A 14,147-nucleotide genomic window follows, 5' to 3' on the forward strand; every position below is an offset into this window, starting at 1 on the left:
AACCCACCAAAGCACAACCCACCCATACCCCTACCCTAACACTACGGGCAATTCACCTGACCTGCACATCATTGGACTGTGGGAGGAAACCGGAGCACCCGGAGGAAACCCACGCAGACACGGGGAGAACGTGCAAACTCCACACAGTCAGTCGCCTGAGGCGGGAATTGAACCCGGGTCTCCGGCGCTGTGAGGCAGCAGTGCTAATCACTGTGCCACCGTGCCGCCCAAGTGAAGATGTTGGTCTCCCTCCAGTTCAGGTGTAAAACATTCCTCTTGAACAGATCACCCCTGCCCCAGAAAACATCTCAATGAGCAAAATATCTGAATCCCTCCCCCCTGCATCAATTGTGTCGCCCTGCATTCATCTGTCATAACCTCCTGTTTGTACCCTCACTAGCATGTGGCACTAGCAGTAATCTGGAGATTACCACCAACAAGATCCTGGTTTTTAACTTTTCTCCTTGCTCTCTATAATCACTCATCCCTATTTCTATCTATGTCATTTGTGCCATGACTTCTGGCTGCTTACCCTCCCCTTTGAGAACGTTCTGCAGCTGCTCCAAGATATCCTGGACCCTAGCACCTTGGAGGCAACACATCATCCTGGATTCCCATTTGCAGCCACAGAATCTCCTGTCTGTCCCAGGATCACAACTGTTTAGCATCACAACTTCTCTAAACCTGTTAAATACCTTCACTGGCCCTGATATAGTGTAAACTAATTTGTTGAATATCAAATTTTTCCATTGCAATATAAAAACTCCACATATGAGTAAAATAATAAATGCTTTTAAAAATGTTTATCTTAGTTTCTATCTGATTTTAATCATCAATATTTATTGTGGGGTCTGAGAACTTTAAATAAAAATGGCTTCACTGCTTTTAACTACCGGGTTTGTTGTCTGTGAGAATACTTCAATGTGATTAGTTGCAAACCTGGACATTTGGAGGTCCCTTCTTTGATTGCCAAAGTTTAACTACAATGGGGAAAGTGGAAATCTATCATAGTGATCACTGGACCCTTGTGGACAGCTAAGTTCAAGGTTAGTGGTGGACCTCACTGCATCGCTGTTGACGGAAAATATGGCTTCACGAATTATATGACCAAAAATGTTCTTATCAAACTATCAAAGTATGCAAGACTCCTTGAATCCTGACTTACTTGTTCCATGCTTATTAGTTGCCAGTGTTCAAAAGATGGTTCAATGTGGAGATCTATCATGATCCCCATAATTAAATTCTATCTTCATCATCACACAAATGTTGCGTGGTGAGAATTAACACTTCAAAGAGCAGCTGAGGTGAAGGTCACTCCAGCTAATCTCATTATCAAAGATAATGAATGGGACACTGAGCTACAGAGGTGACAGGAAGTCTTACATTAAATCAAGTGTTGAGAGCATGAAATGTTAAGCTTTTATAGAAGAAAAGCTTCCATTTATCATTGTGGTGGCAGTGGGGATTTGTTTGGTTTTAGTCTGGACTAATGGCAGTAGGGGTTTGGATCATGTCCATTCTGATTCAGTGAAGGTGGAGAAGGCTATTTGTGCCCTGGGGTGGGTTGCATTGGGTCTCTGGAGAATGTAAGGGGCCTCAGGATGCTGTAATTGGGGGGGTGTAATGTAAGTATGGGGTCAATTGAAAATGTTTCTCACAGGTCAGACCATCTATTTAAAAGTCCAACCTTTCCTGAGTAAATAAATAGTTTACTTAATTTCATAGGAACCCTCTAAGGTCTCTGATTTGAATGGCGGCTTTCAGAGGGCCCCTTGTATGGAGGAAATGCCCAGCAGAAAATTACATTTCCGGAGCAGTTCCTTCAGAATCTGTGAGGATGGGGATTCCACAAGGTCCTCAAGCATTGTTTCCATCTCTGCTGGTGTAATGACCGCCTGGCTAGTCGAAAACCTACACAGGTATTTTGTACATATACACAGCAAGGATAATGGAATGCAAAAGTAGGTATGTTTTGCTCTACTTGTACAGGGTCATGGTGAGACCACATCTGGAATACAGTACTTTGTTTTGGTCTCCTTCTGAATGAAAGGATATACATTTTCAATGGAAGTGTTTCAGAGAAGTTGGGGGGGGGGGGGGTGGATTTGACCTTATGAAGAAAGGTTGAACAAGCTGGGATTCTACCCACTGGAGTTTGGAAAAACAGGGGTGATCTTCTTGAAGATTCTGAGAGGGTTTGATAGGGCAGTGAAAACTTCTTGCCACAAATGTGTATATTTAAGGCAGAGACAGATTCTTAATCAGGGAAACAGGGGTGAGAGGAAAAGGCAGGAAAATGGACATGAGGAAATGTTGGATCATCCATGGTCCTATTGAATGGGGAGCAGGCTTGAGGGGCCAAATGGTCTACCCCTGTTGCTATTTCTTCCTGTCTTATTGTCTTAGAAAGGATATTTCCACTTGTGGAAGAGACGAGACCGTAAGGATAAAGGTTAAACAGAAGGGATGCCCACAAAAAAAAGTTCTAGGGAAACTTAATAGCAATTGTGGAGAAAATTGTGGAGCAATTGTAGTCTGATAGCAATTGTGGAGAAAGAGAGTGAAGATTTCCAGTCCAATATGACACATCTTTGCAATCATTTGTTCTTATGAAAATGACAGCTCTTCCATTTAAGACATGGATGGAGAGATTTTTTTTTTTCTCAGAGATTTTTGGAACTCTTTTTCCCCTTGGGAAGTAAACGTCGGATCATTGAATATTTTTAAGACAAAGGCAGATGGATTCTTGATGAACAAAGTTGTTATGAGATGTAGATGGAAATGCAGAGGTAAGGCCACAATCAGTCCAGCCATGATTTTATTAAATGATAGAGTAGCTTGAGGGGCTGAATGGCCAACTTCTTTTCTTAATTTGTACTTTGATCCATCTGGTTCTGTGATATTGATTAAGGAATAAACATTGGCCAGGACTCCAGGATAACTCTATTACACCTCTACAGGACAATGGCATGATATATTTGATGTCTACCTGAGATGGGAGAGAAGCATGCTCAACATCTCATCTAAGAAAAAAACAGCACTACCAGTAGTGGAGAACTGCCCTGCAATGTCAACTCTGATTTTTATAGATGAGTTTAAGAGTCAGTCTTGAATCCACTACTTGCTTGGCTCAGAGGTAAGAGTAGCACCACCTGAGCTATGACCGAACCCATAACTCATGCCAGATTTGTGGAGGAATTTTCTAGTTGCTCTGCTGAAACCAGTTACTTTATTTCTAAAGCTGTCAATATTTGGCTTGTTAATGCAGATTTCTCAATGACAGATAGCAAAGATTTGAAGATAACCAATGTGCTTTGACATTTGACTCAAAGTTGTGTTTCATGCCAGTTAGTCCAAACATATAAATTACATATATTTTGATGGAAAGACTTTCTCAAACTTGCAATGTTGGTAAATTGTGTCCCAAGAACTTCCTCATGACACCAAATATTGCCTGGTCAAAGTTTGTAATGATCTCAGTTCAATCTCATAAGCAGGGATCAAACAATGACCTGACAGAAAACAGAGAAATTAAAATGAATCCGTAAAGAAAAACATAAAGAAGATGAAATTGCTGATGCAGAGTATCATGTTCATGTAGTTTAGTCATATTGCTCTTTGGTGCATTATCCACACGAGGTAAGCTTGCAACAATCAGGCAAACAATATCCATTTTCTATATTATTATTTCCCAGGTCAAATTTCACTTTTGCTTGAGGGGATGTTTGAGACATCACTTCAAACTGTGCCCAAACAACTAGTTAACTTCATTTCCTCATCAATAAATAGCTCAAGACATCATGGGTCGATTCTCACTGTCCCTGCCTACATTATTTCCTCGTTGCTCATCTTTTGCTCGGAGCCAATAAGTTGTGCAGCTCCTGCATATCATATTTCACCTCAATTAGCTTCTCAGTTCTGACTGCTGTTTTCAATCCTACTTGTGTGTAGTATGAACACTTGATTGACAATAAGTTGGCATGCACTTCAGAAATCTGCGACCACCACTCAACACCTGACTGCTCACAAATCTTCAATCGGCGCGAGTACAATTTAACAAGGAAGAAATGTATTTTCCATGGGAGCAAAATATAATCTCAGTTGCCTACACTTTTCAAAGATTTACCCGCTTCCTGTACGGAAGACATATAGTTTCACAAATGGAGCAGCCCTCAAGTCAAGTGGTCATTTGTAATGGTTGACCCAGAACAGCAAACAATAGGCTTTCCTCCTCAGCTCCAAGGGTATAAAAGCTCAGTAGAGCAGAAGCCTTCACAACAAGATTTGCAGAAAGTGCTCACTTTTTTGTGGCTATTGATCAAAATGACTGAGGCTTTCTCCTTCTCCAAAGTTGGGATCTGGGTGACTTAGTAAGGGCAGTGAATCTGTGGGATCATTCCAATGAACACGACAACAGCTTTGGGATCATTCTGAAAGGACGAATTCAATTAGGCTGAATGGCCTTCTTCATCCATAATATCTTATGATTGTATCAACCCCTTTGTGAGCCTTTTGATTATGAAAAGCATTCCAGATGCCCCAGTAGTATTAGCCACATCCACACACTTTCCAGGACAGATCACCAAATAGCAAAGATTGCTCCTGCAAATCCATACTGGCTGAAGCAAGAGGAAGAGGCTGAAAAGGCTGGGACTTTTTTCTGCTGGAGTGTAGAAGGTTGAGAGCATTATTAAATAATGAGGTAAGGTGTCTTTTCCCATTTTCCCATGGTGGGGGATTTCATGACTAAGGGGCATATTTTTAAGGTGAGAGGAGAAATATTTAAAAAAGATATGAGGGGCAATTTTTTTACAGAGAGTGTGGTTCATGTATGAGTCATGGAATCATAGAGATGTACAGAACAGAAACTGACCCTTTGTTACGACCAGGTATCCCAACCCAAACTAATCCCACCTGCCAGCACTCGGCCCATATCCCTCCAAACCCTTCCAGATGCCTTTTAAATGTTGCAATTATATTAGCCTCCACCACTTCCTCTGGCAGCTCATTCCATATATGCACCATCCTCTGTATGAAAAGGTTGCCCTTTAGATCTCTTTTATATCTCTCCCCTCTCACCCTAAACCTATGCCCTCTAGTTCTGGACTCCCCCACCCCAGGGAAGAGACTTTGCCTATTTATCCTATCCATGTCCCTCATGATTTTATAAACCTCTGTAAGGTCACCCTCAGTCTCAGACGTCCCAGGGAAAACAACCCCAGCCTATTCAACCTCTCCCTTTAGCTCAAATACTCGAATGCTGGCAAAATCTTTGTAAATATTTTCAGAACCCTTTCACGTTTCACAATATCCTTCTGATAGGAAGCAGACCAGAATTGCATGCTTTATTCCAAAAGTGGCCTAACCAATGTCCTGTAGAACCGCAACATGACCTCCCAACTCCTGTACTCAATACTCTGACCAATAAAGAAAGCATACCAAACGCCTTCTTCACTATCGTATCTACCTGTGACTCCACTTTCTAGGAGCTATGAACTTGCACTCTAAGGTCTCTTTGTTCAGCAACAGTCTCTAGGACCTTACCAATAAGTGTATAAGTCCTACAAAGATTTGCTTTCCCAAAATGCAGCACCTCGCATTTATCTAAATTAAACTCCATCTGCCACTTCTCAGCTCATTGGCCCATCTGATCAAGATCCTGTTGTACTCTGAGGTAACCTTCTTCGCTGTCCACTACACTTCAAATTTTGGTATTATCTGTAAACTTACTACCTATAACTCTTATGCTTACATCCAAGTCATTTATATAAATGATGAAAAGTAGAGGACCCAGCACCGATCCTTGTGGCACTCCACTGGTCACAGGCCTCCAGTCTGAAAAACAACCCTCCACCAACACCCTCTGTCTTCTACCTTTGAGCCAGTTCTGAATCTGAAGTGGAATGAACTTCCAGAGGAAGTGGTGGATGTGGGTACAGTTACAACATTTGAAACACATTGAGTTAAGTACATGAATAATTAATGTTTGGAGGGATGTGGACCAAGCATAAACAGGTGGGACTAGTTTAGTTTAGGATTATGGTTGTCATCGACTGGTTGGACCGAAGAGTCTGTTTACATGCTGGGTGACTCTATGACTCTATGACATAGTGAAGTGAGCTTGCTGTGGTAAGCTCTGCAAGTGGAAATGAATAAACATGTCTCCAGTGCCATATTACATGCTGTCTCTGTAATGTTCTCAGGGGATAAGAGTGCACCATTCCAGTCTTCATCTCAAGTGAATGACGTTGAGGCACAAAAGAAAGTACAAAAAGTATTCACAGAATGATACCAGAACAAAGAGGGGTACACTTGGGAGGCTGATTAGACAATAGCTATTTTCTCCAGAGAAGAGAAGGCAAATGGGGTGATTTGATAGAAAAAAAGGAGGACAATCATTTACATGTACTTTTCATTCCCTCTGAACATCCCAAAGTGTACTGCAGCCAATTACTTTTGAAGTGCAATCATTGTATAATGTGGGAAGTAAAGCTGTCAGTAAACTCTGAGATACAGCTATGTGATGAATGAGTCAGTAGTCTTTACAATTCTGAAGATATTTGACAGGGCAGATAAGACATTAACAGACCTATCCATTCTTCCATGCTCCTCTTCTGAAGATTGGGCCATGAATTTCCATTGGATCGGTCCATGCCTATAACGAAGAAATGCAATGGTTTACCATTGCCTTCTGCAATGACCAGGAGCCTCTTCCATACTCTGCAAATTGGAAGAAGTTACAGATTTGCAATGTATTTGCAGGGTCACGTTATGAAAACCAACAAGTTCCAGCTTAGAGTTCAAATGTGGAGCTCCTGGCCCCTCAGTCGGGATGCGAGCACTGCATCACAAAACCTCCAGACCAGAACAAGGAGCTACAAATGTAAGATAATCATCAATCAGTCTAATATGGAACTCAGAAGAAGCTCTCTTTGTCAAAGATTGCTTAGAATGAGGAATTCGCTATCATGAGTTGTCACTGAGCAATAAGCATGGATATATGTTAAAAGGAGTGAAATAACATATTGCAGAGATAGTGAATCAAAGATATGTTGATCAATTGAGGTGAAAGGGATGGAAAACAGCAAGTATGTAGAATAAATGCTAGTGTAGACCAGTTGTCATGGTTCTGGAGAAATAAATTGCCTTGCTCACATTGCTCAAGCTCCAAGAATAATTATTCAAAGTCCATGGCCACTGACCCTAATGACGTCAGATAATTCACCACAGACTGGGGACAGAACGTTGTACAGTAGTATGACTTCCAACTAAGTTACCAGGGGGACAATAACTGCATCAATCTTCTCAATTGATAAATGGGACACATTTCACAATCCATGTTGATATTCAGTCAAGGTGGCAGAAAAGTTGCTTGTGACTCTTTGGTCTTTGAAACAGGGCTACAGACCGACAACCAGCTTAAAGTTTACTATTGGCGCTGCAGCTAGCTGCAAGAAAAACTACTACGTGACCCGACAGCAGCTGCTAGTTACTACGGCAACCACTGCAGTTCGAGTCACACATACTGTGCAGGTTTCTGTTGGAAAAAGCTGTGAAAATGCCAGTTTCTTGGAGGCTGAATCATCAGTAACCGTCTGAAAACTGAAAGTAATAAGGAAGGAAGAAATAAAAAGGACCTCTGGGAAAATCAGGTCTATTGAAGTCAAGCGCACAATCAGTTCTGGAGTAACAATATGTTAACTTGCTGTCTTCTCCACCATCCCTCGTTAAAGGGATTTGCCACACTTTTTTTCAAGATCCAGTGCCAATTGAATGAGAGTATAATCACAAGGATGTGTCTTCGGAGAGTTACTTATCCCCTCCACCTTGACATAGACTCATAGAGTCATAGAGTTATACAGCATGGAAACAGTCCCCTCAGTCCAATTTGTCCATGCCAAGCAGATACCCTAAATTTGTCTAGTCCCGTTTGCCAGCATTTGGCCCATATCTCTCTAAACCCTTCCTATTCATTTACCCACCCAGATACTTTTAAGAAGTTAAAAATCACACATCAGGTTATAGTACAACAGGTTTATTTGGAAGTAATTGCTTTCAGAGTGCTGCTCCTTCATCAAGTGGGTGTGAAGTATAAGATTGTAAGACATAGAATTTATAGCCAAAGTTTAAAGTGTGATGCAACTGAAATGATATATCGAAAAAGACCTAAAAACATGTTCATTCTAAAAGATGAGAGACTTAACAAGCAATCCGGACCTTTTTCAATATATAAGTTCAGTTAGATCACACTGTAAACTTTTGGTTTAAATTCTGTGTCTTACGATCTTATACTCCACAACCACCCGATGAAGGAGCAGTGCTCTGAAAGCTAGTGCTTCCAAATAAACCTGTTGGATTATAACCTGGTGTTGTGTGATTTTTAATTTTGTCCACCCTAGCCCAATACTGGCACCTCCAAATCAGATACTTTTAAATGTTGTAATTGTACCAGTCTCCACCACTTCCTCACGAAGTTCACTCTATACACACACCACCCTCTGCATGAAGAAGTTGGCACTTTGGTTCCTTTTTAATTCTTTCCCCTCTCACCTTAAGCTTATGCCATCCAGTTTTGGACTCCGCCATTTTGTGGAGCCATGGGGAAATGGGATGATCCTGTGCCAATTGACAGCTTCCAGTTACAGAAGCAGAAGACTGGGGACAGGAAATTAATCTGCACAGGAGAGGAAAGATTTTCGATTCAGTACCAAACACGTACAAGCAATTGATGAGCTGCTGTCATGAATTTTCATGAGCTGCTCATATGGGCAGAAGTCCAGCACACTCCTTTGCACTGTGCACTCACCAAGAGGAGTGCTTTGGAATTCTGCAGTGGGAATGGATAAGCGTAACAATCGCAAAAGCAAACCCTAGCTTTGGAAATGTGATGTTAAACCAGGAAATGCTGGAAATGCCCAGTTGACGGCAGAAAGACGGAGTTTCAGTCTGTCAGTACTGCCCTTTTTAGACTTTGGGCCAGCTTTGACACGAGGCCATCGATATGAAACCTCAAAATTGGTTACCGCCTCCATGGATGCTGTCTGACCGAATGTATTTTTGTGTTATCCTCAAGTAATCTATCACTGACGGTATCCAGCAATATGTGAGCTTTTATGGAAATGAACCAGAAACAGTAGATAAAAAGTACGTAAGATCTGCTGACTTGCTCGACGGCTATGCAGTCTATCCTTGTCCAACTTTAAAGGGTGCACATGAAGCTGTTGTCAAACTCCTTTTTTAATAATGGTTTTTCTTATTTTTACCTCTTTCCTACTTTTGGCTGAGTGCCTTGGAGGAGATGGCCTTTCCAGCCTTGGCCAGGTCAGACTGTAACCCACGATCTGAGTTGATGTCCCAGTCATTTTACTTCGAGATGATAGCAGATTGGTAACCTATCAGGTACAGGTTAATGCTTTGGTGGGTTCAAATCCCACCGTGGCAGTTGAGGGAATTTGATTTTGATAATTCCATCTGGAATTGTAAACTACTTTAAGTTTCACGGTCATCATTTGCTGTAATGTTACAAAAACCTATCTGGTTCACAGATGTCCATGAGGGAAGGAAATCTGCCACCTTTACCTGGTCTAACTCAAATGCAATTTTGACCCAAAAGCAACTCCATGGGGTCGACTCTAAACTGCCCTCTGAAATGGTCAAGCAAGCCACTCAACTCACAGCTAATTAGGAATAGGCAGCAAATGCTGGCCTTGTCTCAGATGCCAACATCCTAGTGAAATCATTTTTTAAAAAAACATTTCAGTGACCTTTCTTCCCATTGATAAATAAGGACACATCATTGTCAGTACCTCTGCACGTTGGTCCTGTTTGGGCAGCTGAAAAACGCAACAATTTGCGTAGTGCTCTGAGTGTAGCAAAACATTCCTCGCTGCTTTTGACTTTTCGAATTTTTCAAATAAAACTCAACACTGAGTTAGAAAAAGAGGTATTGGGGTAGCTGTCCAAGTATTTGATGTAAGAGTATCTTAAAGAACAGGAGAGTGGTAGAAAGGTTTAAGGCTGGAATTTTGCAGTGTAGAGCCAAGGAAGCTGAAGGTATTGTTGAAGTAAATTTCGGACGATACCAGCTTCAGATTCTGGACACTTTATTTCTGAAACCTGCTGGAGAGATCCCGAGTGCCACCAAAGGAGTCTGGCAGCCTTCGTGTGGAGGCACTCCCTGATGAATCTCTGAACATTACAACTAAATAGCATTTCTTATATCTTGTTCGAGTGTAATTGATACAAAGGATTCTGACATCATAGGGCAGAATACAAATCTTGTTAACAATATGTATTTTTCACTCTCTCAATAGCTGGAGATCGCTGCCTTCCTGTGATAATATTAAACCATTCACAGAAATTTGTGACAGTACTGTTCTCAAACTTATGCTAATTGATAAAGGGGTAGATAATAGATTTTAGTATCAGTAGTGTGGTTAGTCTTCACATATCCTTGTTAGCTTGCAAGGAAGTATATGAATGGAAACAGGAGGTAGTTAATGGCATGTCTGATCAGGGCTGACATTCCTATTCAAAAAGCGAGTATCTTCACTTGGGACTGAGATATATTCACACATATGGCTCCAGACCGCTTTGGTGGTTCAGTGGCAGCCAGACTCCTGCTGTGATCTCTGGTCTGTGCCTGCCACTGGACAGGCATACAATTGAATACACAGAGATTCATTCCAATAGGGACCTTTAGCCCTTGAATTCCCACTGCCTCTCAGCACTAGCATAAGCCAGTGAAACAGAACATTTTACTTTTCAGGATTCACGACCTTCATCAGTCTGGCTGCTAGTGGCACAGAGAAATACATCATAAAACAAGGGATATGTATGGCCAGAAGTGGAGGAGTGCAGAGATTTGGGAGGATTGCAAGCCTGGAGGATGTATAGGGATAAAGAGAAGTGAGACCTGGGATTCTTTAATTTGTGGTGTTGCTGGACCAAGAGCCAGTGCTTCCAAACATTTTCTCAATGAGTTCAGTTTAATGCCTCAGATTCTGAGTGATTGTTGAGTAAAAGGTGGACTGAAGGAAAGGCTTGGAGAGTTGTTGAGTTTGGAGATGGAGGAGATGGTTTGCTGGTATTGGTTGATGGAGGGGGTTGCAAAATTGCTGGGTTCCTCCCATTCCCCACAGGAAAAGTGAACGTCTGCCTTTTGTACAAGCTGTGTTTGCAAGAGCAATTGGGCCTCAGAGAACAGATGAAGCCAGGCCAACAAACAAAATAAAAGACCAAATATTGAAAAGGAGCCATGTGCTGCCTCAGAATTTGGGAATGCAAACTCTCAATCTGCAACTCCACTGTGAGTTGCACCCCTCAGTTTGTGAACCCCTACAGTATAGGTTCACAAGTACAAATTGAACTTTCAGCAAATTGGGCTGCATGGCCTTCCAGAGGGTGTAAGATGGAGAGACAGCAGAAGAGCTTTGGAAAGGAGGAACCCGGTAATACAAGACCAGGATTACTGCTTATCACATCCTAAGATAAAAAAAATTGCTTTTGTCTTTGACTGGTGTATGTTTCCATCAGCCTCAGAGAGGCACCACGAAAGGAGTAACTGCACTGAATTTCACAAGGTCATTCTTAAATTGGAACAAAGGTGAATTCGGAGTCCTGTTCAGAAAGATTTAAGTGAGCAGTGCTCAGTCACCTGGTCAGCCAAATGCAAATTTTGAATTCAATTAACAGGAAATTGAAAGCTGCTCCTAAATCAGGCAGAATGTCTGCTACTTGAGTCGAGATGAAACTACGTCTGAGTGTGCTCATGCCACTTCTGAGCATGAGTAACTCAGTATTTCAGCTGTTGGGGGGTAGAATTTGGGTTTCCTTGTTGAAGCAACACCTTTTATGATCTGATCTTAACATTGAAGTCAAACACATAGAAAACCAAAGCCTAAGCTTTCTCTCATGAACTCACAGTTCCTGCCTAAATCATGTTTCTAACCAAAAGCAGCTCAGTTGTTTGGTATAATGGGTTGCCTTAATGAAAGTATATTTGATTGTGGAACGACATTGACTTCAACAGGGTAGATGCTGCAATCTTGACACTTGTGTAGTTCACTACATTACTGGAGAAGCTCCAAAATCTTAAACCAATGCCTGGAGCGAGTCAAAAATTAACAACGTGTTAGCATCGCTGAAAATCAATGGGCTATTGGACACAGAATTATTCAAATTTACAAGCGAGCTATTTGATGTTGAGTGGTAGAAGAGTTCATTTCATGAAATCTTACAAAAAATTATTGACCTTCAGATTACAAACCACATTTTCCTCAACAGTTTTTATCACAGTTTAAAAACATGTAGCATATTTGAAGGACGTCTGATTTCAATGCATATGATCAGATCAATGTTAATGCAGCAGGGTACAATATCTGCATCTATTGGAGTTGTAGCAATCTCAAAACTATCCATGCCATGCAAACCTGTTTTGGCAGAGAGAAACAACATAAAATGGAGAAAGTTTGCTAAACAGTTCACTTTGCTGTAAACATGTAATTAAAACTGGCTCCACCGATACATAAATGTGCATTTACATTACAATTCACAAAACTGTAACCAGGTTAATGTAAAGAATACACTCCGATAGATGTCAATTGTTTACATTGATGCAGTGTAGTCACTAACTTAATTTAGCAGTCTGGGGCCAAAATGTTGTGGAAAATCTTTACTTTACCACACTTTGATGTTGTGCTCTCAGACTTTCTTGTAACATGTTGAATTCAGGCCCTGACATTATTCATACCAAAGACAGATCTTTAACCACAAGTACATCAGTTTAGTGCTACAACCTTAAAGAACTCTCTCCAGACAGACAGAAACCAATTTTTGGAAGACAAGACAGAAAACTGAACTGCCAGGTGGATGTCTATAAACTTTAAGAAGTCATTGTATAAAGATTTTACCTATTATACTTCATTAGAAACCTGGTGTTAGCACAGATGTTTATACTTACAACACAAATGGGGGCGTACACATAATTCAACACACACACAAGTTTCCACTTGTTAATCTAGCCATTTTGTCTTTAATTCACATTGAGGATATAGGTGTCACTAGCTAGGCCAGCATTCATTGCCCATCCCTATTTGCCCTTGAGATGTGAGCTGCCTTCCTAATCCACTGCGGTCCTTGGGGTGTAGTTACAGACACAGTGCTGTGAGGGAGGTTGTTCTGTGATTTTCACCCAGCAACAGTGAAGCAATATTAATGTAGTTTCAAGTCAGAATAGTGTGTCACTTGGAGGGGAACTTGCAGGTAGTGGGGTTACCATTGCATATGCTGCCCTGTGCTTTTCAGTGCTTGGGGTTGCAGGTTTGGAATTGGATGTTGAAAAAGCCTGGATGAGGTGCATCTTGCCAATGGTACACATGATGCTGCCTGGCGTGCTGTGTTCTTCCAGTCTCCTGCTTGTTTACAATGGTACACACTGCAGGTTGGTGGTAGAGAGAATGAATGTTTCCTGTTCAGAGGTCCATCTTCAAACGGCTCAGCATAGGTGTTTTTGGTAACTTACCTGCTGCCGTTCAGCTGCAGACAGATTTCATGGTCAAATAAGAATGTGCCCATACTCAAGAATCTCAGCAATGTTGCACAGCATACATGCAGCAGACACACCCAGCACAATCACACCCAAAGACTACACTCGTCTATCTGCACATATCACATCTCAAATCACACATCCGTTATGCAGACCACAATCTTCGTACATCCCTGTGTAATGGCATCCAAACCTCTGTCTGATTAAGACAATTACTCGAGTGGATTCTTGTGATGACCTGCTCTGACTTCAAGGACACACAAAGGAAACATAAAAGGGCCAGAAAAAAGACCCAGGCACTCATTTGCGCTGGACTCCTTTTGTTGGCTTTGTTGATTTGACAGCTCAATCACTGCACATGTAATGGTTCTTTTTAAGACAGTTGCATTAAAGCAGCAAAATACATTAAAAATTCTTCCAGTGGTTATGCCCCAAACCTTGCAGTTCTCTGTTTGCAATATATTTGCTTTGGAAACCTATTTAACTTGGACATTAGTAAAATGTACCTAAATCAGTAGTCATATAGGCAGATAAAATGCAAAGTTGCCATTGATGAAATAGTTTCTCATTTTTCCTAAATGCTACTTGCACTCATGACAGT

This window comes from Chiloscyllium plagiosum, chromosome 42 (genome assembly GCF_004010195.1).
Source record: "Chiloscyllium plagiosum isolate BGI_BamShark_2017 chromosome 42, ASM401019v2, whole genome shotgun sequence".
Classification (NCBI taxonomy): domain Eukaryota; kingdom Metazoa; phylum Chordata; class Chondrichthyes; order Orectolobiformes; family Hemiscylliidae; genus Chiloscyllium; species Chiloscyllium plagiosum.